The sequence below is a fragment of the Lytechinus pictus genome, chromosome 13 (assembly GCF_037042905.1).
Source record: "Lytechinus pictus isolate F3 Inbred chromosome 13, Lp3.0, whole genome shotgun sequence".
Classification (NCBI taxonomy): Eukaryota; Metazoa; Echinodermata; class Echinoidea; order Temnopleuroida; family Toxopneustidae; genus Lytechinus; species Lytechinus pictus.
Window position 1 is genome coordinate 21,650,264 of NC_087257.1, and position 19,495 is coordinate 21,669,758.

At 32.2% G+C, this 19,495-nt stretch overlaps 28 non-coding genes across 28 annotated transcripts; 14 read left to right on the top strand and 14 right to left on the bottom strand.

The window, feature by feature from the left end:
• Window positions 1–559: 559 nt before the first annotated feature.
• Window positions 560–678, bottom strand: LOC129275302 (U5 spliceosomal RNA). The gene has a single exon (XR_008585983.1). It is a non-coding gene; the product is annotated as a U5 spliceosomal RNA (small nuclear RNA).
• Window positions 679–1,092: 414 nt separating this feature from the next.
• Window positions 1,093–1,210, top strand: LOC129275319 (U5 spliceosomal RNA). Its single transcript, XR_008586000.1, has one exon. It is a non-coding gene; the product is annotated as a U5 spliceosomal RNA (small nuclear RNA).
• A 711-nt stretch (window positions 1,211–1,921) lies between these two features.
• On the bottom strand, window positions 1,922–2,040 carry LOC129275304 (U5 spliceosomal RNA). The gene has a single exon (XR_008585985.1). It is a non-coding gene; the product is annotated as a U5 spliceosomal RNA (small nuclear RNA).
• Window positions 2,041–2,454: 414 nt separating this feature from the next.
• LOC135156469 (U5 spliceosomal RNA) lies at window positions 2,455–2,571 on the top strand. The gene has a single exon (XR_010295587.1). It is a non-coding gene; the product is annotated as a U5 spliceosomal RNA (small nuclear RNA).
• Window positions 2,572–3,282: 711 nt separating this feature from the next.
• Window positions 3,283–3,401, bottom strand: LOC135156480 (U5 spliceosomal RNA). The gene has a single exon (XR_010295598.1). It is a non-coding gene; the product is annotated as a U5 spliceosomal RNA (small nuclear RNA).
• A 422-nt stretch (window positions 3,402–3,823) lies between these two features.
• On the top strand, window positions 3,824–3,941 carry LOC129275323 (U5 spliceosomal RNA). Its single transcript, XR_008586005.2, has one exon. It is a non-coding gene; the product is annotated as a U5 spliceosomal RNA (small nuclear RNA).
• Window positions 3,942–4,651: 710 nt separating this feature from the next.
• On the bottom strand, window positions 4,652–4,770 carry LOC129275344 (U5 spliceosomal RNA). The gene has a single exon (XR_008586025.2). It is a non-coding gene; the product is annotated as a U5 spliceosomal RNA (small nuclear RNA).
• Window positions 4,771–5,184: 414 nt separating this feature from the next.
• On the top strand, window positions 5,185–5,302 carry LOC129275314 (U5 spliceosomal RNA). Its single transcript, XR_008585996.2, has one exon. It is a non-coding gene; the product is annotated as a U5 spliceosomal RNA (small nuclear RNA).
• Window positions 5,303–6,013: 711 nt separating this feature from the next.
• Window positions 6,014–6,132, bottom strand: LOC129275334 (U5 spliceosomal RNA). Its single transcript, XR_008586015.2, has one exon. It is a non-coding gene; the product is annotated as a U5 spliceosomal RNA (small nuclear RNA).
• Window positions 6,133–6,546: 414 nt separating this feature from the next.
• LOC129275320 (U5 spliceosomal RNA) lies at window positions 6,547–6,664 on the top strand. The gene has a single exon (XR_008586001.2). It is a non-coding gene; the product is annotated as a U5 spliceosomal RNA (small nuclear RNA).
• A 711-nt stretch (window positions 6,665–7,375) lies between these two features.
• Window positions 7,376–7,494, bottom strand: LOC129275312 (U5 spliceosomal RNA). Its single transcript, XR_008585994.2, has one exon. It is a non-coding gene; the product is annotated as a U5 spliceosomal RNA (small nuclear RNA).
• A 414-nt stretch (window positions 7,495–7,908) lies between these two features.
• LOC129275317 (U5 spliceosomal RNA) lies at window positions 7,909–8,026 on the top strand. Its single transcript, XR_008585999.2, has one exon. It is a non-coding gene; the product is annotated as a U5 spliceosomal RNA (small nuclear RNA).
• Window positions 8,027–8,738: 712 nt separating this feature from the next.
• LOC129275322 (U5 spliceosomal RNA) lies at window positions 8,739–8,857 on the bottom strand. Its single transcript, XR_008586003.2, has one exon. It is a non-coding gene; the product is annotated as a U5 spliceosomal RNA (small nuclear RNA).
• Window positions 8,858–9,271: 414 nt separating this feature from the next.
• On the top strand, window positions 9,272–9,388 carry LOC135156470 (U5 spliceosomal RNA). Its single transcript, XR_010295588.1, has one exon. It is a non-coding gene; the product is annotated as a U5 spliceosomal RNA (small nuclear RNA).
• Window positions 9,389–10,099: 711 nt separating this feature from the next.
• On the bottom strand, window positions 10,100–10,218 carry LOC135156481 (U5 spliceosomal RNA). Its single transcript, XR_010295599.1, has one exon. It is a non-coding gene; the product is annotated as a U5 spliceosomal RNA (small nuclear RNA).
• A 422-nt stretch (window positions 10,219–10,640) lies between these two features.
• On the top strand, window positions 10,641–10,758 carry LOC135156490 (U5 spliceosomal RNA). Its single transcript, XR_010295608.1, has one exon. It is a non-coding gene; the product is annotated as a U5 spliceosomal RNA (small nuclear RNA).
• Window positions 10,759–11,468: 710 nt separating this feature from the next.
• On the bottom strand, window positions 11,469–11,587 carry LOC135156482 (U5 spliceosomal RNA). The gene has a single exon (XR_010295600.1). It is a non-coding gene; the product is annotated as a U5 spliceosomal RNA (small nuclear RNA).
• Window positions 11,588–12,001: 414 nt separating this feature from the next.
• LOC135156497 (U5 spliceosomal RNA) lies at window positions 12,002–12,119 on the top strand. The gene has a single exon (XR_010295615.1). It is a non-coding gene; the product is annotated as a U5 spliceosomal RNA (small nuclear RNA).
• A 711-nt stretch (window positions 12,120–12,830) lies between these two features.
• Window positions 12,831–12,949, bottom strand: LOC135156483 (U5 spliceosomal RNA). The gene has a single exon (XR_010295601.1). It is a non-coding gene; the product is annotated as a U5 spliceosomal RNA (small nuclear RNA).
• A 414-nt stretch (window positions 12,950–13,363) lies between these two features.
• On the top strand, window positions 13,364–13,481 carry LOC135156461 (U5 spliceosomal RNA). The gene has a single exon (XR_010295578.1). It is a non-coding gene; the product is annotated as a U5 spliceosomal RNA (small nuclear RNA).
• Window positions 13,482–14,191: 710 nt separating this feature from the next.
• Window positions 14,192–14,310, bottom strand: LOC135156485 (U5 spliceosomal RNA). Its single transcript, XR_010295603.1, has one exon. It is a non-coding gene; the product is annotated as a U5 spliceosomal RNA (small nuclear RNA).
• A 422-nt stretch (window positions 14,311–14,732) lies between these two features.
• LOC129275307 (U5 spliceosomal RNA) lies at window positions 14,733–14,850 on the top strand. Its single transcript, XR_008585988.2, has one exon. It is a non-coding gene; the product is annotated as a U5 spliceosomal RNA (small nuclear RNA).
• Window positions 14,851–15,560: 710 nt separating this feature from the next.
• On the bottom strand, window positions 15,561–15,679 carry LOC129275300 (U5 spliceosomal RNA). The gene has a single exon (XR_008585981.2). It is a non-coding gene; the product is annotated as a U5 spliceosomal RNA (small nuclear RNA).
• Window positions 15,680–16,093: 414 nt separating this feature from the next.
• On the top strand, window positions 16,094–16,211 carry LOC129275333 (U5 spliceosomal RNA). The gene has a single exon (XR_008586014.2). It is a non-coding gene; the product is annotated as a U5 spliceosomal RNA (small nuclear RNA).
• Window positions 16,212–16,921: 710 nt separating this feature from the next.
• On the bottom strand, window positions 16,922–17,040 carry LOC129275336 (U5 spliceosomal RNA). Its single transcript, XR_008586017.2, has one exon. It is a non-coding gene; the product is annotated as a U5 spliceosomal RNA (small nuclear RNA).
• Window positions 17,041–17,462: 422 nt separating this feature from the next.
• On the top strand, window positions 17,463–17,580 carry LOC135156462 (U5 spliceosomal RNA). The gene has a single exon (XR_010295580.1). It is a non-coding gene; the product is annotated as a U5 spliceosomal RNA (small nuclear RNA).
• Window positions 17,581–18,290: 710 nt separating this feature from the next.
• On the bottom strand, window positions 18,291–18,409 carry LOC135156464 (U5 spliceosomal RNA). Its single transcript, XR_010295582.1, has one exon. It is a non-coding gene; the product is annotated as a U5 spliceosomal RNA (small nuclear RNA).
• Window positions 18,410–18,998: 589 nt separating this feature from the next.
• On the top strand, window positions 18,999–19,115 carry LOC129275316 (U5 spliceosomal RNA). Its single transcript, XR_008585998.1, has one exon. It is a non-coding gene; the product is annotated as a U5 spliceosomal RNA (small nuclear RNA).
• The last annotated feature ends 380 nt before the right edge of the window (window positions 19,116–19,495 follow it).

The window sequence follows — 19,495 nt, forward strand, 5'->3', positions numbered from 1 at the left end:
TTAGAGAGATGTATACGGTACTGTCCTTTTTACTTTAATAAACCGTTTCTTGGCATTTTTTCAAATTTGTCCCCTTTAAAAATATTTTTTCTTCCCTTTCCCCTGCTGTTCACTTCTGAAAATTACACAGGGGAGAGGATGGGGAGTCACTGACTAATGACGTCACACATCTATTTTAAGTTTATTGTATAATTGCAATATTTACATTTTCCAAATAATTAAAATATTTCCAGTTTTATGAAGACGTATAATTGCAATACCAAATGTACAGAACTCGAAATGTTTCACAAAACCAAATCGCGTGTGTGAAATCATTAACGCCCTTAAAGCATTATAATAATTGTTTTATTTCGTTAATTTCTTTTATTTTACAAGAGATTTTGATGAAGGTGTTACCATTGTGATGGTTTTATGTGACTCTTTCATTCAATCAACTTATGTTATGATGAGCCAGGCCCTTAAATATATACATACATAGCCTTTATCTTATAATATTTGTGATTTATGTAAAATGACTATAGGGTGAAATTATGATGTCTTTCTTTGCATGGATGTTGTAAGCCTCATCCGAAAACAAGGCAGAAATAAATTGTTAAATACCGATTTTATTGGTCCTCTGCACGGAAATCTTTAGTAAAAGGCGAAAGATTTGTACGTGATGCAGTGAACCCACGGATACCAAAACAGGTTGGAGAATAAATATGTATATTCAAGACGAGTATTTAGTTGATAGTTTGTAAACCTACCAGTCCAAAAAGCTCATGATATTCTTCTGCAAGGATATAAAAAATACCATATGAAGTACTAATGAAACAATTGTAATTTCTCTATTTATTAATACATATATTTTTTACTAAAGTGAATGGACTACAATAACTTATCCATATGATATCTGAGATGTTCTTACGTTTTACTGACTCAAACGCCAGTTTGCTATTTATTCACAAAAAACATGAAGCAGCGCATCCCTTTGCGCATGTATCATTCTTATTTAAATTAGAAAACATCGCTGAGTCAGGTAAGGTTTGAACACTAACCATTAACACAATGATCTTCATATATGTACAATTTCATTTCATGATCTTCAGTTGGTATCCGTGGGTTCACTGCATCACGCACAAATCTTTCGCCTTTTACTAAAGATTTCCGTGCAGAGGACCAATAAGATCGGAATTGACAATTTATTTATGCCTTGTCTTTTGATAAGGCTTATAATAACCCTCATGCAAAGAAAGACAATAAGAAATAAAATAGCAAATCATTGTCTATTTATATTGTGAGATGATGAAGGGGATTAATATCATATCATTTTTTAAGAGGGTCAAGAGGGGCTAAAGGCGGCGTAACCTTTTTTCAAAGTTTTAGAGAGAATGTATTCGGTACTGTCCTTTTTACTTTAATAAACCGTTTCTTGGCATTTTTTCAAATTTGTCCCCTTTAAAAATATTTTTTCTTCCCATTCCCCTGCTGTTCACTTCTGAAAATTACACAGGGGAGAGGATGGGGAGTCACTGACTAATGACGTCACACATCTATTTTAAGTTTATTGTATAATTGCAATATTTAAATTTTCCAAATAATTAAAATATTTTCAGTTTTATGAAGACGTATAATTGCAATACCAAATGTACAGAACTCGAGATGTTTCACAAAACCAAATCGCGTGTGTGAAATCATTAACGCCCATAAAGCATTATAATAATTGTTTTATTTCGTTAACTTCTTTTATTTTACAAGATATTTTGATGAAGGTGTTACCATTGTAATGGTTATATGTGACTCTTTCATTCAATCAACTTATGTTATGATGAGCCAGGCCCTTAAATATATACATACATAGCCTTTATCTTATAATATTTGTGATTTATGTAAAATGACTATAGGGTGAAATTATGATGTCTTTCTTTGCATGGATGTTGTAAGCCTCATCCGAAAACAAGGCAGAAATAAATTGTTAAATACCGATTTTATTGGTCCTCTGCACGGAAATCTTTAGTAAAAGGCGAAAGATTTGTACGTGATGCAGTGAACCCACGGATACCAAAACAGGTTGGAGAATAAATATGTATATTCAAGACGAGTATTTAGTTGATAGTTTGTAAACCTACCAGTCCAAAAAGCTCATGATATTCTTCTGCAAGGATATAAAAAATACCATATGAAGTACTAATGAAACAATTGTAATTTCTCTATTTATTAATACATATTTTTTTTACTAAAGTGAATGGACTACAATAACTTATCCATATGATATCTGAGATGTTCTTACGTTTTACTGACTCAAACGCCAGTTTGCTATTTATTCACAAAAAACATGAAGCAGCGCATCCCTTTGCGCATGTATCATTCTTATTTAAATTAGAAAACATCGCTGAGTCAGGTAAGGTTTGAACACTAACCATTAACACAATGATCTTCATATATGTACAATTTCATTTCATGATCTTCAGTTGGTATCCGTGGGTTCACTGCATCACGCACAAATCTTTCGCCTTTTACTAAAGATTTCCGTGCAGAGGACCAATAAGATCGGAATTGACAATGTATTTATGCCTTGTCTTTTGATAAGGCTTATAATAACACTCATGCAAAGAAAGACAATAAGAAATAAAATAGCAAATCATTGTCTATTTATATTGTGAGATGATAAAGGGGATTAATATCATATCATTTTTTAAGAGGGTCAAGAGGGGCTAAAGGCGGCGTAACCTTTTTTCAAAGTTTTAGAGAGATGTATTCGGTACTGTCCTTTTTACTTTAATAAACCGTTTCTTGGCATTTTTTCAAATTTGTCCCCTTTAAAAATATTTTTTCTTCCCATTCCCCTGCTGTTCACTTCTGAAAATTACACAGGGGAGAGGATGGGGAGTCACTGACTAATGACGTCACACATCTATTTTAAGTTTATTGTATAATTGCAATATTTAAATTTTCCAAATAATTAAAATATTTTCAGTTTTATGAAGACGTATAATTGCAATACCAAATGTACAGAACTCGAGATGTTTCACAAAACCAAATCGCGTGTGTGAAATCATTAACGCCCATAAAGCATTATAATAATTGTTTTATTTCGTTAATTTCTTTTATTTTACAAGATATTTTGATGAAGGTGTTACCATTGTAATGGTTATATGTGACTCTTTCATTCAATCAACTTATGTTATGATGAGCCAGACCCTTAAATATATACATACATAGCCTTTATTTAATAATATTTGTGAATTATGTAAAATGACTATAGGGTGAACTTATGATGTCTTTCTTTGCATGGATGTGTTAAGCCTCATCCGAAAACAAGGCAGAAATAAATTGTTAAATACCGATTTTATTGGTCCTCTGCACGGAAATCTTTAGTAAAAGGCGAAAGATTTGTACGTGATGCAGTGAACCCACGGATACCATAATAGGTTGAAGAATGAAATATCTACATACAAAACGAGTATTTAGTTGATGGTTGGTAAACTTACCAGTCCAATATAGTCCAGTATCTTTTACAAGGAGACGGAGAAAAAAATACCGTTTGAAGCAATAATGAAACAAAAGTAATTTCTCTATGTATTACTATAATTTTTTTTCAAGTGAATGAACTATATATATACAATAATTTATCTGCATAATATCTGGAATGTCCTTCCGTTTTACTGACTCAAACGCCATTTTGCTATTTATTCACAAAAATGATGAAGCAACGCATCCCTTTGCGCATGTATCATTCTTATTTAAATTAGAAAACATCGTAGAGTCAGGTAAGGTTTGAACACTAACCATTAACACAATGATCATCATATATGTACAATTTCATTTCATGATCTTCAGTTGGTATCCGTGGGTTCACTGCATCACGCACAAATCTTTCGCCTTTTACTAAAGATTTCCGTGCAGAGGACCAATAAGATCGGAATTGACAATTTATTTATGCCTTGTCTTTTGATAAGGCTTATAATAACACTCATGCAAAGAAAGACAATAAGAAATAAAATAGCAAATTATTGTCTATTTATATTGTGAGATGATGAAGGGGATTAATATCATATCATTTTTTAAGAGGGTCAAGAGGGGCTAAAGGCGACGTAACCTTTTTTCAAAGTTTTAGAGAGATGTATACGGTACTGTCCTTTTTACTTTAATAAACCGTTTCTTGGCATTTTTTCAAATTTGTCCCCTTTAAAAATAGTTTTTCTTCCCTTTCCCCTGCTGTTCACTTCTGAAAATTACACAGGGGAGAGGATGGGGAGTCACTGACTAATGACGTCACACATCTATTTTAAGTTTATTGTATAATTGCAATATTTACATTTTCCAAATAATTAAAATATTTCCAGTTTTATGAAGACGTATAATTGCAATACCAAATGTACAGAACTCGAAATGTTTCACAAAACCAAATCGCGTGTGTGAAATCATTAACGCCCTTAAAGCATTATAATAATTGTTTTATTTCGTTAATTTCTTTTATTTTACAAGAGATTTTGATGAAGGTGTTACCATTGTGATGGTTTTATGTGACTCTTTCATTCAATCAACTTATGTTATGATGAGCCAGGCCCTTAAATATATACATACATAGCCTTTATCTTATAATATTTGTGATTTATGTAAAATGACTATAGGGTGAAATTATGATGTCTTTCTTTGCATGGATGTTGTAAGCCTCATCCGAAAACAAGGCAGAAATAAATTGTTAAATACCGATTTTATTGGTCCTCTGCACGGAAATCTTTAGTAAAAGGCGAAAGATTTGTACGTGATGCAGTGAACCCACGGATACCAAAACAGGTTGGAGAATAAATATGTATATTCAAGACGAGTATTTAGTTGATAGTTTGTAAACCTACCAGTCCAAAAAGCTCATGATATTCTTCTGCAAGGATATAAAAAATACCATATGAAGTACTAATGAAACAATTGTAATTTCTCTATTTATTAATACATATATTTTTTACTAAAGTGAATGGACTACAATAACTTATCCATATGATATCTGAGATGTTCTTACGTTTTACTGACTCAAACGCCAGTTTGCTATTTATTCACAAAAAACATGAAGCAGCGCATCCCTTTGCGCATGTATCATTCTTATTTAAATTAGAAAACATCGCTGAGTCAGGTAAGGTTTGAACACTAACCATTAACACAATGATCTTCATATATGTACAATTTCATTTCATGATCTTCAGTTGGTATCCGTGGGTTCACTGCATCACGCACAAATCTTTCGCCTTTTACTAAAGATTTCCGTGCAGAGGACCAATAAGATCGGAATTGACAATTTATTTATGCCTTGTCTTTTGATAAGGCTTATAATAACCCTCATGCAAAGAAAGACAATAAGAAATAAAATAGCAAATCATTGTCTATTTATATTGTGAGATGATGAAGGGGATTAATATCATATCATTTTTTAAGAGGGTCAAGAGGGGCTAAAGGCGGCGTAACCTTTTTTCAAAGTTTTAGAGAGAATGTATTCGGTACTGTCCTTTTTACTTTAATAAACCGTTTCTTGGCATTTTTTCAAATTTGTCCCCTTTAAAAATATTTTTTCTTCCCATTCCCCTGCTGTTCACTTCTGAAAATTACACAGGGGAGAGGATGGGGAGTCACTGACTAATGACGTCACACATCTATTTTAAGTTTATTGTATAATTGCAATATTTAAATTTTCCAAATAATTAAAATATTTTCAGTTTTATGAAGACGTATAATTGCAATACCAAATGTACAGAACTCGAGATGTTTCACAAAACCAAATCGCGTGTGTGAAATCATTAACGCCCATAAAGCATTATAATAATTGTTTTATTTCGTTAACTTCTTTTATTTTACAAGATATTTTGATGAAGGTGTTACCATTGTAATGGTTATATGTGACTCTTTCATTCAATCAACTTATGTTATGATGAGCCAGGCCCTTAAATATATACATACATAGCCTTTATCTTATAATATTTGTGATTTATGTAAAATGACTATAGGGTGAAATTATGATGTCTTTCTTTGCATGGATGTTGTAAGCCTCATCCGAAAACAAGGCAGAAATAAATTGTTAAATACCGATTTTATTGGTCCTCTGCACGGAAATCTTTAGTAAAAGGCGAAAGATTTGTACGTGATGCAGTGAACCCACGGATACCAAAACAGGTTGGAGAATAAATATGTATATTCAAGACGAGTATTTAGTTGATAGTTTGTAAACCTACCAGTCCAAAAAGCTCATGATATTCTTCTGCAAGGATATAAAAAATACCATATGAAGTACTAATGAAACAATTGTAATTTCTCTATTTATTAATACATATATTTTTTACTAAAGTGAATGGACTACAATAACTTATCCATATGATATCTGAGATGTTCTTACGTTTTACTGACTCAAACGCCAGTTTGCTATTTATTCACAAAAAACATGAAGCAGCGCATCCCTTTGCGCATGTATCATTCTTATTTAAATTAGAAAACATCGCTGAGTCAGGTAAGGTTTGAACACTAACCATTAACACAATGATCTTCATATATGTACAATTTCATTTCATGATCTTCAGTTGGTATCCGTGGGTTCACTGCATCACGCACAAATCTTTCGCCTTTTACTAAAGATTTCCGTGCAGAGGACCAATAAGATCGGAATTGACAATTTATTTATGCCTTGTCTTTTGATAAGGCTTATAATAACCCTCATGCAAAGAAAGACAATAAGAAATAAAATAGCAAATCATTGTCTATTTATATTGTGAGATGATGAAGGGGATTAATATCATATCATTTTTTAAGAGGGTCAAGAGGGGCTAAAGGCGGCGTAACCTTTTTTCAAAGTTTTAGAGAGAATGTATTCGGTACTGTCCTTTTTACTTTAATAAACCGTTTCTTGGCATTTTTTCAAATTTGTCCCCTTTAAAAATATTTTTTCTTCCCATTCCCCTGCTGTTCACTTCTGAAAATTACACAGGGGAGAGGATGGGGAGTCACTGACTAATGACGTCACACATCTATTTTAAGTTTATTGTATAATTGCAATATTTAAATTTTCCAAATAATTAAAATATTTTCAGTTTTATGAAGACGTATAATTGCAATACCAAATGTACAGAACTCGAGATGTTTCACAAAACCAAATCGCGTGTGTGAAATCATTAACGCCCATAAAGCATTATAATAATTGTTTTATTTCGTTAACTTCTTTTATTTTACAAGATATTTTGATGAAGGTGTTACCATTGTAATGGTTATATGTGACTCTTTCATTCAATCAACTTATGTTATGATGAGCCAGGCCCTTAAATATATACATACATAGCCTTTATCTTATAATATTTGTGATTTATGTAAAATGACTATAGGGTGAAATTATGATGTCTTTCTTTGCATGGATGTTGTAAGCCTCATCCGAAAACAAGGCAGAAATAAATTGTTAAATACCGATTTTATTGGTCCTCTGCACGGAAATCTTTAGTAAAAGGCGAAAGATTTGTACGTGATGCAGTGAACCCACGGATACCAAAACAGGTTGGAGAATAAATATGTATATTCAAGACGAGTATTTAGTTGATAGTTTGTAAACCTACCAGTCCAAAAAGCTCATGATATTCTTCTGCAAGGATATAAAAAATACCATATGAAGTACTAATGAAACAATTGTAATTTCTCTATTTATTAATACATATATTTTTTACTAAAGTGAATGGACTACAATAACTTATCCATATGATATCTGAGATGTTCTTACGTTTTACTGACTCAAACGCCAGTTTGCTATTTATTCACAAAAAACATGAAGCAGCGCATCCCTTTGCGCATGTATCATTCTTATTTAAATTAGAAAACATCGCTGAGTCAGGTAAGGTTTGAACACTAACCATTAACACAATGATCTTCATATATGTACAATTTCATTTCATGATCTTCAGTTGGTATCCGTGGGTTCACTGCATCACGCACAAATCTTTCGCCTTTTACTAAAGATTTCCGTGCAGAGGACCAATAAGATCGGAATTGACAATTTATTTATGCCTTGTCTTTTGATAAGGCTTATAATAACCCTCATGCAAAGAAAGACAATAAGAAATAAAATAGCAAATCATTGTCTATTTATATTGTGAGATGATGAAGGGGATTAATATCATATCATTTTTTAAGAGGGTCAAGAGGGGCTAAAGGCGGCGTAACCTTTTTTCAAAGTTTTAGAGAGAATGTATTCGGTACTGTCCTTTTTACTTTAATAAACCGTTTCTTGGCATTTTTTCAAATTTGTCCCCTTTAAAAATATTTTTTCTTCCCATTCCCCTGCTGTTCACTTCTGAAAATTACACAGGGGAGAGGATGGGGAGTCACTGACTAATGACGTCACACATCTATTTTAAGTTTATTGTATAATTGCAATATTTAAATTTTCCAAATAATTAAAATATTTTCAGTTTTATGAAGACGTATAATTGCAATACCAAATGTACAGAACTCGAGATGTTTCACAAAACCAAATCGCGTGTGTGAAATCATTAACGCCCATAAAGCATTATAATAATTGTTTTATTTCGTTAACTTCTTTTATTTTACAAGATATTTTGATGAAGGTGTTACCATTGTAATGGTTATATGTGACTCTTTCATTCAATCAACTTATGTTATGATGAGCCAGGCCCTTAAATATTATACATACATAGCCTTTATCTTATAATATTTGTGATTTATGTAAAATGACTATAGGGTGAAATTATGATGTCTTTCTTTGCATGGATGTTGTAAGCCTCATCCGAAAACAAGGCAGAAATAAATTGTTAAATACCGATTTTATTGGTCCTCTGCACGGAAATCTTTAGTAAAAGGCGAAAGATTTGTACGTGATGCAGTGAACCCACGGATACCAAAACAGGTTGGAGAATAAATATGTATATTCAAGACGAGTATTTAGTTGATAGTTTGTAAACCTACCAGTCCAAAAAGCTCATGATATTCTTCTGCAAGGATATAAAAAATACCATATGAAGTACTAATGAAACAATTGTAATTTCTCTATTTATTAATACATATTTTTTTTACTAAAGTGAATGGACTACAATAACTTATCCATATGATATCTGAGATGTTCTTACGTTTTACTGACTCAAACGCCAGTTTGCTATTTATTCACAAAAAACATGAAGCAGCGCATCCCTTTGCGCATGTATCATTCTTATTTAAATTAGAAAACATCGCTGAGTCAGGTAAGGTTTGAACACTAACCATTAACACAATGATCTTCATATATGTACAATTTCATTTCATGATCTTCAGTTGGTATCCGTGGGTTCACTGCATCACGCACAAATCTTTCGCCTTTTACTAAAGATTTCCGTGCAGAGGACCAATAAGATCGGAATTGACAATGTATTTATGCCTTGTCTTTTGATAAGGCTTATAATAACACTCATGCAAAGAAAGACAATAAGAAATAAAATAGCAAATCATTGTCTATTTATATTGTGAGATGATAAAGGGGATTAATATCATATCATTTTTTAAGAGGGTCAAGAGGGGCTAAAGGCGGCGTAACCTTTTTTCAAAGTTTTAGAGAGATGTATTCGGTACTGTCCTTTTTACTTTAATAAACCGTTTCTTGGCATTTTTTCAAATTTGTCCCCTTTAAAAATATTTTTTCTTCCCATTCCCCTGCTGTTCACTTCTGAAAATTACACAGGGGAGAGGATGGGGAGTCACTGACTAATGACGTCACACATCTATTTTAAGTTTATTGTATAATTGCAATATTTAAATTTTCCAAATAATTAAAATATTTTCAGTTTTATGAAGACGTATAATTGCAATACCAAATGTACAGAACTCGAGATGTTTCACAAAACCAAATCGCGTGTGTGAAATCATTAACGCCCATAAAGCATTATAATAATTGTTTTATTTCGTTAATTTCTTTTATTTTACAAGATATTTTGATGAAGGTGTTACCATTGTAATGGTTATATGTGACTCTTTCATTCAATCAACTTATGTTATGATGAGCCAGACCCTTAAATATATACATACATAGCCTTTATTTAATAATATTTGTGAATTATGTAAAATGACTATAGGGTGAACTTATGATGTCTTTCTTTGCATGGATGTGTTAAGCCTCATCCGAAAACAAGGCAGAAATAAATTGTTAAATACCGATTTTATTGGTCCTCTGCACGGAAATCTTTAGTAAAAGGCGAAAGATTTGTACGTGATGCAGTGAACCCACGGATACCATAATAGGTTGAAGAATGAAATATCTACATACAAAACGAGTATTTAGTTGATGGTTGGTAAACTTACCAGTCCAATATAGTCCAGTATCTTTTACAAGGAGACGGAGAAAAAAATACCGTTTGAAGCAATAATGAAACAAAAGTAATTTCTCTATGTATTACTATAATTTTTTTTCAAGTGAATGAACTATATATATACAATAATTTATCTGCATAATATCTGGAATGTCCTTCCGTTTTACTGACTCAAACGCCATTTTGCTATTTATTCACAAAAATGATGAAGCAACGCATCCCTTTGCGCATGTATCATTCTTATTTAAATTAGAAAACATCGTAGAGTCAGGTAAGGTTTGAACACTAACCATTAACACAATGATCATCATATATGTACAATTTCATTTCATGATCTTCAGTTGGAATCCGTGGGTTCACTGCATCACGCACAAATCTTTCGCCTTTTACTAAAGATTTCCGTGCAGAGGACCAATAAGATCGGAATTGACAATTTATTTATGCCTTGTCTTTTGATAAGGCTTATAATAACACTCATGCAAAGAAAGACAATAAGAAATAAAATAGCAAATTATTGTCTATTTATATTGTGAGATGATGAAGGGGATTAATATCATATCATTTTTTAAGAGGGTCAAGAGGGGCTAAAGGCGACGTAACCTTTTTTCAAAGTTTTAGAGAGATGTATACGGTACTGTCCTTTTTACTTTAATAAACCGTTTCTTGGCATTTTTTCAAATTTGTCCCCTTTAAAAATAGTTTTTCTTCCCTTTCCCCTGCTGTTCACTTCTGAAAATTACACAGGGGAGAGGATGGGGAGTCACTGACTAATGACGTCACACATCTATTTTAAGTTTATTGTATAATTGCAATATTTACATTTTCCAAATAATTAAAATATTTCCAGTTTTATGAAGACGTATAATTGCAATACCAAATGTACAGAACTCGAAATGTTTCACAAAACCAAATCGCGTGTGTGAAATCATTAACGCCCTTAAAGCATTATAATAATTGTTTTATTTCGTTAATTTCTTTTATTTTACAAGAGATTTTGATGAAGGTGTTACCATTGTGATGGTTTTATGTGACTCTTTCATTCAATCAACTTATGTTATGATGAGCCAGGCCCTTAAATATATACATACATAGCCTTTATCTTATAATATTTGTGATTTATGTAAAATGACTATAGGGTGAAATTATGATGTCTTTCTTTGCATGGATGTTGTAAGCCTCATCCGAAAACAAGGCAGAAATAAATTGTTAAATACCGATTTTATTGGTCCTCTGCACGGAAATCTTTAGTAAAAGGCGAAAGATTTGTACGTGATGCAGTGAACCCACGGATACCAAAACAGGTTGGAGAATAAATATGTATATTCAAGACGAGTATTTAGTTGATAGTTTGTAAACCTACCAGTCCAAAAAGCTCATGATATTCTTCTGCAAGGATATAAAAAATACCATATGAAGTACTAATGAAACAATTGTAATTTCTCTATTTATTAATACATATATTTTTTACTAAAGTGAATGGACTACAATAACTTATCCATATGATATCTGAGATGTTCTTACGTTTTACTGACTCAAACGCCAGTTTGCTATTTATTCACAAAAAACATGAAGCAGCGCATCCCTTTGCGCATGTATCATTCTTATTTAAATTAGAAAACATCGCTGAGTCAGGTAAGGTTTGAACACTAACCATTAACACAATGATCTTCATATATGTACAATTTCATTTCATGATCTTCAGTTGGTATCCGTGGGTTCACTGCATCACGCACAAATCTTTCGCCTTTTACTAAAGATTTCCGTGCAGAGGACCAATAAGATCGGAATTGACAATTTATTTATGCCTTGTCTTTTGATAAGGCTTATAATAACCCTCATGCAAAGAAAGACAATAAGAAATAAAATAGCAAATCATTGTCTATTTATATTGTGAGATGATGAAGGGGATTAATATCATATCATTTTTTAAGAGGGTCAAGAGGGGCTAAAGGCGGCGTAACCTTTTTTCAAAGTTTTAGAGAGAATGTATTCGGTACTGTCCTTTTTACTTTAATAAACCGTTTCTTGGCATTTTTTCAAATTTGTCCCCTTTAAAAATATTTTTTCTTCCCATTCCCCTGCTGTTCACTTCTGAAAATTACACAGGGGAGAGGATGGGGAGTCACTGACTAATGACGTCACACATCTATTTTAAGTTTATTGTATAATTGCAATATTTAAATTTTCCAAATAATTAAAATATTTTCAGTTTTATGAAGACGTATAATTGCAATACCAAATGTACAGAACTCGAGATGTTTCACAAAACCAAATCGCGTGTGTGAAATCATTAACGCCCATAAAGCATTATAATAATTGTTTTATTTCGTTAACTTCTTTTATTTTACAAGATATTTTGATGAAGGTGTTACCATTGTAATGGTTATATGTGACTCTTTCATTCAATCAACTTATGTTATGATGAGCCAGGCCCTTAAATATATACATACATAGCCTTTATCTTATAATATTTGTGATTTATGTAAAATGACTATAGGGTGAAATTATGATGTCTTTCTTTGCATGGATGTTGTAAGCCTCATCCGAAAACAAGGCAGAAATAAATTGTTAAATACCGATTTTATTGGTCCTCTGCACGGAAATCTTTAGTAAAAGGCGAAAGATTTGTACGTGATGCAGTGAACCCACGGATACCAAAACAGGTTGGAGAATAAATATGTATATTCAAGACGAGTATTTAGTTGATAGTTTGTAAACCTACCAGTCCAAAAAGCTCATGATATTCTTCTGCAAGGATATAAAAAATACCATATGAAGTACTAATGAAACAATTGTAATTTCTCTATTTATTAATACATATTTTTTTTACTCAAGTGAATGGACTACAATAACTTATCCATATGATATCTGAGATGTTCTTACGTTTTACTGACTCAAACGCCAGTTTGCTATTTATTCACAAAAAACATGAAGCAGCGCATCCCTTTGCGCATGTATCATTCTTATTTAAATTAGAAAACATCGCTGAGTCAGGTAAGGTTTGAACACTAACCATTAACACAATGATCTTCATATATGTACAATTTCATTTCATGATCTTCAGTTGGTATCCGTGGGTTCACTGCATCACGCACAAATCTTTCGCCTTTTACTAAAGATTTCCGTGCAGAGGACCAATAAGATCGGAATTGACAATTTATTTATGCCTTGTCTTTTGATAAGGCTTATAATAACACTCATGCAAAGAAAGACAATAAGAAATAAAATAGCAAATCATTGTCTATTTATATTGTGAGATGATAAAGGGGATTAATATCATATCATTTTTTAAGAGGGTCAAGAGGGGCTAAAGGCGGCGTAACCTTTTTTCAAAGTTTTAGAGAGATGTATTCGGTACTGTCCTTTTTACTTTAATAAACCGTTTCTTGGCATTTTTTCAAATTTGTCCCCTTTAAAAATATTTTTTCTTCCCATTCCCCTGCTGTTCACTTCTGAAAATTACACAGGGGAGAGGATGGGGAGTCACTGACTAATGACGTCACACATCTATTTTAAGTTTATTGTATAATTGCAATATTTAAATTTTCCAAATAATTAAAATATTTTCAGTTTTATGAAGACGTATAATTGCAATACCAAATGTACAGAACTCGAGATGTTTCACAAAACCAAATCGCGTGTGTGAAATCATTAACGCCCATAAAGCATTATAATAATTGTTTTATTTCGTTAACTTCTTTTATTTTACAAGATATTTTGATGAAGGTGTTACCATTGTAATGGTTATATGTGACTCTTTCATTCAATCAACTTATGTTATGATGAGCCAGGCCCTTAAATATATACATACATAGCTTTTATTTAATAATATTTGTGAATTATGTAAAATGACTATAGGGTGAACTTATGATGTCTTTCTTTGCATGGATGTGTTAAGCCTCATCCGAAAACAAGGCAGAAATAAATTGTTAAATACCGATTTTATTGGTCCTCTGCACGGAAATCTTTAGTAAAAGGCGAAAGATTTGTACGTGATGCAGTGAACCCACGGATACCATAATAGGTTGAAGAATGAAATATCTACATACAAAACGAGTATTTAGTTGATGGTTGGTAAACTTACCAGTCCAATATAGTCCAGTATCTTTTACAAGGAGACGGAGAAAAAAATACCGTTTGAAGCAATAATGAAACAAAAGTAATTTCTCTATGTATTACTATAATTTTTTTTCAAGTGAATGAACTATATATATACAATAATTTATCTGCATAATATCTGGAATGTCCTTCCGTTTTACTGACTCAAACGCCATTTTGCTATTTATTCACAAAAATGATGAAGCAACGCATCCCTTTGCGCATGTATCATTCTTATTTAAATTAGAAAACATCGTAGAGTCAGGTAAGGTTTGAACACTAACCATTAACACAATGATCATCATATATGTACAATTTCATTTCATGATCTTCAGTTGGTATCCGTGGGTTCACTGCATCACGCACAAATCTTTCGCCTTTTACTAAAGATTTCCGTGCAGAGGACCAATAAGATCGGAATTGACAATTTATTTATGCCTTGTCTTTTGATAAGGCTTATAATAACCCTCATGCAAAGAAAGACAATAAGAAATAAAATAGCAAATCATTGTCTATTTATATTGTGAGATGATAAAGGGGATTAATATCATATCATTTTTTAAGAGGGTCAAGAGGGGCTAAAGGCGGCGTAACCTTTTTTCAAAGTTTTAGAGAGATGTATTCGGTACTGTCCTTTTTACTTTAATAAACCGTTTCTTGGCATTTTTTCAAATTTGTCCCCTTTAAAAATATTTTTTCTTCCCATTCCCCTGCTGTTCACTTCTGAAAATTACACAGGGGAGAGGATGGGGAGTCACTGACTAATGACGTCACACATCTATTTTAAGTTTATTGTATAATTGCAATATTTAAATTTTCCAAATAATTAAAATATTTTCAGTTTTATGAAGACGTATAATTGCAATACCAAATGTACAGAACTCGAGATGTTTCACAAAACCAAATCGCGTGTGTGAAATCATTAACGCCCATAAAGCATTATAATAATTGTTTTATTTCGTTAACTTCTTTTATTTTACAAGATATTTTGATGAAGGTGTTACCATTGTAATGGTTATATGTGACTCTTTCATTCAATCAACTTATGTTATGATGAGCCAGGCCCTTAAATATATACATACATAGCCTTTATCTTATAATATTTGTGATTTATGTAAAATGACTATAGGGTGAAATTATGATGTCTTTCTTTGCATGGATGTTGTAAGCCTCATCCGAAAACAAGGCAGAAATAAATTGTTAAATACCGATTTTATTGGTCCTCTGCACGGAAATCTTTAGTAAAAGGCGAAAGATTTGTACGTGATGCAGTGAACCCACGGATACCAAAACAGGTTGGAGAATAAATATGTATATTCAAGACGAGTATTTAGTTGATAGTTTGTAAACCTACCAGTCCAAAAAGCTCATGATATTCTTCTGCAAGGATATAAAAAATACCATATGAAGTACTAATGAAACAATTGTAATTTCTCTATTTATTAATACATATTTTTTTTACTAAAGTGAATGGACTACAATAACTTATCCATATGATATCTGAGATGTTCTTACGTTTTACTGACTCAAACGCCAGTTTGCTATTTATTCACAAAAAACATGAAGCAGCGCATCCCTTTGCGCATGTATCATTCTTATTTAAATTAGAAAACATCGCTGAGTCAGGTAAGGTTTGAACACTAACCATTAACACAATGATCTTCATATATGTACAATTTCATTTCATGATCTTCAGTTGGTATCCGTGGGTTCACTGCATCACGCACAAATCTTTCGCCTTTTACTAAAGATTTCCGTGCAGAGGACCAATAAGATCGGAATTGACAATTTATTTATGCCTTGTCTTTTGATAAGGCTTATAATAACCCTCATGCAAAGAAAGACAATAAGAAATAAAATAGCAAATCATTGTCTATTTATATTGTGAGATGATAAAGGGGATTAATATCATATCATTTTTTAAGAGGGTCAAGAGGGGCTAAAGGCGGCGTAACCTTTTTTCAAAGTTTTAGAGAGATGTATTCGGTACTGTCCTTTTTACTTTAATAAACCGTTTCTTGGCATTTTTTCAAATTTGTCCCCTTTAAAAATATTTTTTCTTCCCATTCCCCTGCTGTTCACTTCTGAAAATTACACAGGGGAGAGGATGGGGAGTCACTGACTAATGACGTCACACATCTATTTTAAGTTTATTGTATAATTGCAATATTTAAATTTTCCAAATAATTAAAATATTTTCAGTTTTATGAAGACGTATAATTGCAATACCAAATGTACAGAACTCGAGATGTTTCACAAAACCAAATCGCGTGTGTGAAATCATTAACGCCCATAAAGCATTATAATAATTGTTTTATTTCGTTAATTTCTTTTATTTTACAAGATATTTTGATGAAGGTGTTACCATTGTGATGGTTTTATGTGACTCTTTAATTCAATCAACTTATGTTATGATGAGCCAGGCCCTTAAATATATACATACATAGCCTTTATTTAATAATATTTGTGAATTATGTAAAATGACTATAGGGTGAACTTATGATGTCTTTCTTTGCATGGATGTGTTAAGCCTCATCCGAAAACAAGGCAGAAATAAATTGTTAAATACCGATTTTATTGGTCCTCTGCACGGAAATCTTTAGTAAAAGGCGAAAGATTTGTACGTGATGCAGTGAACCCACGGATACCATAATAGGTTGAAGAATGAAATATCTACATACAAAACGAGTATTTAGTTGATGGTTGGTAAACTTACCAGTCCAATATAGTCCAGTATCTTTTACAAGGAGACGGAGAAAAAAATACCGTTTGAAGCAATAATGAAACAAAAGTAATTTCTCTATGTATTACTATAATTTTTTTTCAAGTGAATGAACTATATATATACAATAATTTATCTGCATAATATCTGGAATGTCCTTCCGTTTTACTGACTCAAACGCCATTTTGCTATTTATTCACAAAAATGATGAAGCAACGCATCCCTTTGCGCATGTATCATTCTTATTTAAATTAGGAAACATCGTAGAGTCAGGTAAGGTTTGAACACTAACCATTAACACAATGATCATCATATATGTACAATTTCATTTCATGATCTTCAGTTGGTATCCGTGGGTTCACTGCATCACGCACAAATCTTTCGCCTTTTACTAAAGATTTCCGTGCAGAGGACCAATAAGATCGGAATTGACAATTTATTTATGCCTTGTCTTTTGATAAGGCTTATAATAACACTCATGCAAAGAAAGACAATAAGAAATAAAATAGCAAATTATTGTCTATTTATATTGTGAGATGATGAAGGGGATTAATATCATATCATTTTTTAAGAGGGTCAAGAGGGGCTAAAGGCGACGTAACCTTTTTTCAAAGTTTTAGAGAGATGTATACGGTACTGTCCTTTTTACTTTAATAAACCGTTTCTTGGCATTTTTTCAAATTTGTCCCCTTTAAGAATATTTTTTCTTCCCTTTCCCCTGCTGTTCACTTCTGAAAATTACACAGGTAAGAGGATGGGGAGTCACTGACTAATGACGTCACACATCTATTTTAAGTTTATTGTATAATTGCAATATTTACATTTTCCAAATAATTAAAATATTTCCAGTTTTATGAAGACGTATAATTGCAATACCAAATGTACAGAACTCGAAATGTTTCACAAAACCAAATCGCGTGTGTGAAATCATTAACGCCCTTAAAGCATTATAATAATTGTTTTATTTCGTTAATTTCTTTTATTTTACAAGAGATTTTGATGAAGGTGTTACCATTGTGATGGTTTTATGTGACTCTTTCATTCAATCAACTTATGTTATGATGAGCCAGGCCCTTAAATATATACATACATAGCCTTTATCTTATAATATTTGTGATTTATGTAAAATGACTATAGGGTGAAATTATGATGTCTTTCTTTGCATGGATGTTGTAAGCCTCATCAGAAAACAAGGCAGAAATAAATTGTTAAATACCGATTTTATTGGTCCTCTGCACGGAAATCTTTAGTAAAAGGCGAAAGATTTGTACGTGATGCAGTGAACCCACGGATACCAAAACAGGTTGGAGAATAAATATGTATATTCAAGACGAGTATTTAGTTGATAGTTTGTAAACCTACCAGTCCAAAAAGCTCATGATATTCTTCTGCAAGGATATAAAAAATACCATATGAAGTACTAATGAAACAATTGTAATTTCTCTATTTATTAATACATATATTTTTTACTAAAGTGAATGGACTACAATAACTTATCCATATGATATCTGAGATGTTCTTACGTTTTACTGACTCAAACGCCAGTTTGCTATTTATTCACAAAAAATATGAAGCAGCGCATCCCTTTGCGCATGTATCTTTCTTATTTAAATTAGAAGAACATCGATGAGGCAGGTAAAGTTTGAACACTAACCATTAACACAATGATCTTCATATATCTACATTTTGATTTCATGATCTTCATTTGGGCGTTGTGGCGTGCGCCTGTAATCCAAGCTGTGGGGAAGTTACAAATTGATGAGAGGTTCGAGGTTCGAGCCCTGGTCACGTCTTTCGGATGGTGACGTTAAAGGTCGGTCCCAGACGTAAATAATCATATCTGATTGATACACGTCTGACAAAACTCAAATACACACATTTGGTATCCGTGGGTTCACTGCATCACGTACAAATCTTTCGCCTTTTACTAAAGATTTCCGTGCAGAGGACCAATAAGATCGGAATTAACAATTTATTTCTGCCTTGTCTTTTGATGAGGCCTATAATAACACTCATGCAAAGAAAGACAATAAGAAATGAAATAGCAAAGTATTGCCCGTTTAGTATTGCCCGTTTTAATTGTAAAGAGGATGAAGGGGATCATTATGATATCATTTGAAGGGGATCAAGTGGGGCTAAAGGCGACTTTTTTTCTCTCAATACAGTTTTAGGGGTTCTAGAGAGAGGTATATATATTCTGTACTGTATGTCCATTTTTAATAAATCCTATGTTATTTTTCAATTTGTCCCCTTTTTGACAAAAGTATTTTCTTCCCTTTCCCCCTGAATACTGTTCACTGCTGAAAATTACATAAGGGAGAGGATGAGGAATCACTGATTAATGACGTCATATATTTATTTCAAATTTATTGTATAATTG